Source organism: Chenopodium album, chromosome 6, assembly GCF_948465745.1.
Source record: "Chenopodium album chromosome 6, dcCheAlbu1.1, whole genome shotgun sequence".
Taxonomy (NCBI): domain Eukaryota; kingdom Viridiplantae; phylum Streptophyta; class Magnoliopsida; order Caryophyllales; family Amaranthaceae; genus Chenopodium; species Chenopodium album.
Window position 1 is genome coordinate 45,193,174 of NC_137839.1, and position 5,266 is coordinate 45,198,439.

At 34.1% G+C, this 5,266-nt stretch overlaps 1 pseudogene; it reads right to left on the minus strand.

The window, feature by feature from the left end:
- Positions 1–240: 240 nt before the first annotated feature.
- On the minus strand, positions 241–338 carry LOC145637632 (small nucleolar RNA R71; annotated as a pseudogene).
- Positions 339–5,266: the final 4,928 nt, after the last annotated feature.

Sequence of the window (5,266 nt, forward strand, 5' to 3'; positions counted from 1 at the left end):
AATATAGTGGTGCAAAGCATGAGAGCCCCCTTAACCATCTTAAGGAATTCGAGAAATATTCCAACACAATCAAGGTGAATGGGGTCTCTCAAGAATTTATTCGCCTTAAAATTTTCCATTTCTATCTTGTCGGACGTGCTTTAAAGTGGTTAGACAAGGAGGTGAAGCTAAATTCTTTGAGAACGTGGGATGAAGTTACTAAGGAGTTTCTATACACAAAAGAAGATGACCGAAGCGACAACCCTCATTCAAGGTTTCATGAAAAAGCCTAATGAGAGTCTTTATAAGACATGGGAGAGGTATATGGAATACCAAAGAGAGTGTCCACACCATGGGGTTCTTACCTATCAAATCATTTAAATATTCTATGAAGGTATAAGCCCTCGAGGAAAATCTTGTCTTGATGCGGGAACCGAAGGACCAATAATGAACAAAACGGAAGAGGAAGTGGTGGATGTAATTTAAAATGTAGTGAGGCATTACATGGATTGGCAAGATGATGAGCGTGAAACAACAAGCAAAAGTGGTGCTTTGGTGTATTCCGTTGATCACATTAATGCCATCAACAACTTGTCTTCACAAATCTCGGAATCAGGAAAGGAAATGACCACTATCAATGCCAAGCTTGAGAGTGCTTCTTCTCTTGCACCGATTCATCCATCCCAAAATAAGGGGAGAGGTACATTTACTAACTCAAATCCCCTTCCCTATTTTAGTGGTTATATGTATTGTGATTTGTGTGAATCATGTGACCATGATGCTTTAAATTGTCCTAATGCTTCTTTTGATGGATGTGATAATTATGTTGGCTATGAGAATGAACATGTGAACTATGTATCTAATAACAATGTTGGACCTATATTTGATAGTCAATGATATAATGGGAAGAGGAACTATCACAATAGGAATTTCGACAATTATAACAACAATGGGGGTTATAGAAACCAATGAAACTAAGAGTTTTGAGGAAACTATAACCAACAAGGTTATGCTGGTCAAAACAAAGGACAAGGATATGGGAACCATAATCAAAGTTATTGTAATCATAACCAAGGTGGCCAAAATCAAGGTAGGGGCAATTGGAGTAACAACCAAAATAGGGGCAATTTTCAAAACAATAATCAAAGGGGTCTCCCACCCGAGTTTACTCCAAAGGATCAAGGTCAAAATGATAGTTCTTATGCCCAATCATCTCCTTCAAAAGGTAGTTTGGAGGATGTTATTGAGAATCAAATCAAGGTGTTGAACACTTACATGTCATCTAGTGATAAGAAGTTTAATGACATGATGACTCATAGTAAGATGTTGGAGAACCAAATCTCGCAATTGACAAGTGTTTTTAAAGAGCATGCTAGCCCTTCTTCTTTACCATCTCAAGGTGCAAATCCTAAAAGACCAATTAATGTCATAGTGACAAGGAGTGGTAGGATTTCTTGTGACTGATAGCCTAAGAAGAGTGAGGCTAATGAGAGTCCTAAGGAAGTTTTTGTTGAAGATGAGGAAGGAAAAAGCTCTTTGAATGAGGATGAGGTTGAAAAACTTATTGAAAAAGAAAAAGAGAAAGTGAGAGAAGTTATCAAGCCTAAGCTCCCATGCCCTCAAAAGTTTAATAGGCACAAATTAGATGAACAATTTAGCAAATACATAGACATGCTTAGGCAACTTTATCTTACCCTTCCATTTACCAATGTCATTGACCAAATGCCGAATTATGAAAAATTCCTTAAGTACATCTCGAGTGGAAAGAGAACCTGTTGATGAGTGTCATATATGGCACTCATTTGATGAGTATTTAGATTGTTTTTTACCTTATTTTCAGAGCTTACTTTCTTAATAAATGCTTAGTTTATGCATTTACTCTTTATTTCGCTTTTCTATCTTGTTTTGTGTTTTAATAATGTGTCTCCCCAAAAACCAAACCCAGTGATGAATATTTTGCACGTCGTTTTATTATCGAACGAGGTGAAAGTGTGAAAAAGTCTTGTGATGCGGTTGTTTTTCTTAAAAATCGTTCAATCTACTTTCGAAAATCTTCTCTATTTATGAAAGTAGCTAGTATAATTTAGGTTGGTCAATGATAAGGGTCCAATAATGGTGTAGTTGGATTGGGCTCGCAAAGAGCTTTTCAGCAATATATTATAAATCGGATTTCGATGAATAATGTTGAAGTTGGGTCTGAAATGGTTTTATGGCCCGATGATCTAGTGGAGGGCCCATTAGTTATTATTCTTAAAATTATTAGGATTTATTATAATCTTCTAGAATTCTCTAGAAGGTAATTTTGAGTTGTAATAGATTTAGGATTGATATATCTTTATTAGAAAAATAACGCCAAACGACAAGTCTGTCGCCAAACAACAGAGCCTATCGCCATGCGTGATACTTCTCATTTCACGCCGGGCTCTGTCTCTAACGACAATGGTTAGCTTTATTTCAATTCAAAGTGTGATTCTTTTATATCGTTTTTGGACTACTTTCTTTATAAATAGGGTTGTATTTCCCCATTTTCATTCACTCAGAATCATCAAGATTCACAACCAATTCTTAATTCTCTCAAGCAATAGCTTATTCTTCTCTCTTTCTAAACCTCCCCAAATACAAAATTCCGCATTCACAAGTTCTAGACACACCTAGCCAAGTTCGAAGTTGACTTCGCCTTCAACGTGAAAAGCTGATACTTTTTGAGGGTTAAGTCCCAAAACCCTATTTCTATTATTTAATTTAATTTTTTGATTTAATATTTTCAATGAAGTTACTAACGTGTGTATTTTGTTATTAGAAACAGATACGAGGCATCAAGTAATTACTTTAATTATTCTTTTGATATAAAAAGCATGTTTATATTATTTTAATTCCTAATGTCATGTTAGGATGCTTTTATTGCTTTATAGTATCATGTTTAGGGTTCTTCCTATTCTTTCTTCTATCATGTTAGTATCATGTTAGGATTAAAGATTTGATCTTTAATGTTTAGTGACATGCTAGGATTTGTTATTAATCTTGTTATTATCATTCCTAGGATCTTGCTATTAATATCATGCTTTATTGAATATTATGATGATGATTGTTAGCATTATGTTGCTTGATATATTATTATTTTTATTGCTTGATCATGCCCTTTCTAGCAGGTTTAAAGGGAATTTGTACTTGTAATCACACTAAATAAGATAATTAAAAAATTTATTTAGGCTAATATGATTATAATTCAAGTGATCACCAATAATAGATTTGTTTGTGCATTAATGTTCAAGAAACATAGATTAAACAGGTTTAGGGTTAACCTATTGATTGTATATTAGTCAGAAAGCGCACAAGAATATGAAAAGAATAAAGTAGAGTATTATTTTTAGGGCAAGTTCAATCTCTTTTAGGTTGGATTTATACCTTAATCCCCGAATATCCAGTCATGGTTCCAGACCAATATGAAGTTAGCGATCTCTAGGATCGTGAAGGGGTGTAACCTTCACCCTGTGAACAGTTTACAAGTTCCTAAAACTTGTTGGCGACTCTTTTACTCTAGCTTCCTTCCCTTTGGACGCCACCATGCTTAAGTGTATGATCACAGTGGGGCTCAAGTGTGGGATGCTTGAAATATTCCCTACAGTTTTTGGCGACTCCATTAGGGAGGATTTCTATTTTAATTCCTAAAATTTATTTTGGCAATGATTTAGAATGAGTGGACGAGACTCGAAAAGTTCTAAGTATTCATGTGCGTAATTTTGATTGACATTATCGACATAAACATAAAAAGGTCCGTGTAGATACCCAAATGTGTCTCCCCAAAACCAAACCTTGTGATGAATACCTTTCACGTTATTTGATTATCGACTGAAGTGAAAGTGTGATAAGGGTCCGTGTAGATACCCAAATGTGTCTCCCCAAAACCAAACCTAGTGATGAATACCATTCACGTCATTTGATTATCGACTGATGTGAATGTTTGTATTAAAATATCTCTCTTTCTGTTTTTTTTAAAAAAAATTATTCTTACTCTCTAGTCCAATTTGTTTTGGTCCATGATAAGGGTCCAATAATAGTGTGGTTGGATTGGGCTCGAAATGAGCTTTCCAACGATACATTATAAGCCCAATTCCGATGAATAATGAGAAAGTTATGTATTAAAAAAAATTTGGCCCAAATGATTTTATATGTGGCCCAATGATCTAGAGGAGGGCCTATTAATTAGTATTCCTAAAGTTATTGGGATTGATTTTAATCTTCTAGAATTATGTAGAAGGTTCTTTTAAATTCTAATGAGATTAGGAATAATAATTATATTTTAAAGAGTTTTATTTTGAATAAAATATGTGATTTATCACAGACATGATTTTAATCTGATCAACGCAGAATTAGCTGCTTAATCGTATTAAGAAGATGATTTCGCGTACAAAGCGTGTTTTAACTCTGACTTAGCGTAAGGTGACAAGGATGTCGCCTGGCGCTAACAATTGTTGCCTGGCATTAACAGTTGTCGCCTGGCGCTAAGCCTGTCGTCTGGCGCTAACTCCTGTCGTTGGCGACATGAGGTATTTTATTCCGAATATGACTTGATTTGATTTCAGACTATTTTTTTTATAAATAGGGGTCATATCTCCCCGTTTTTAATTATTCAAAATCATTATTCACAACTATCTAATTCTAATTCTCTCTCTCTAAAAGCTAGAAGCTTTCTCTCCTCTATTCTTTTTCTAAATCTTCCCTTTCACAAAATTCCACATTCATTAGTTCTAGACACACCTAGCCAAGTTCGAAGTTGCCTTCTCCCTAGACGTGAGAGGTTGATATTTCTGAGGGTTTGGTCCCAATCTCTATATCAATTATTTGATTTAATTGTTTGATTTTATACTTTCCTTGAAGTTTCTAACGCGTGTATTTTGTAATTAGAAAGAGATACGAGGCATCCAAGTAAGTACTTTAATTACTTTATTGATATTTTGATATAGAAATCATGCTTAGATTATTTTGTTGATTCCTAGTATAATGTTAGGATGTTATTTGCTTCCTAGTATCATGTTTAGGGTTAACTAACATTTCTGATATTATGTATGTTTATGATGCTTCCTATTTTTTTTCTAATGTCATGTTAGTATCATGTTAGGGTTAAAGATCTAATATTTAATGTTTATTGACATGCTAGGATTTTTTAATAATCTTGTTAGTATCATGCCAAGGATCTTGCTATTAATATTATATTTATTGACATGCTAGGATTTTTTAATAATCTTGTTAGTATCATGCCAAGGATCTTGCTATTAATATTATATTT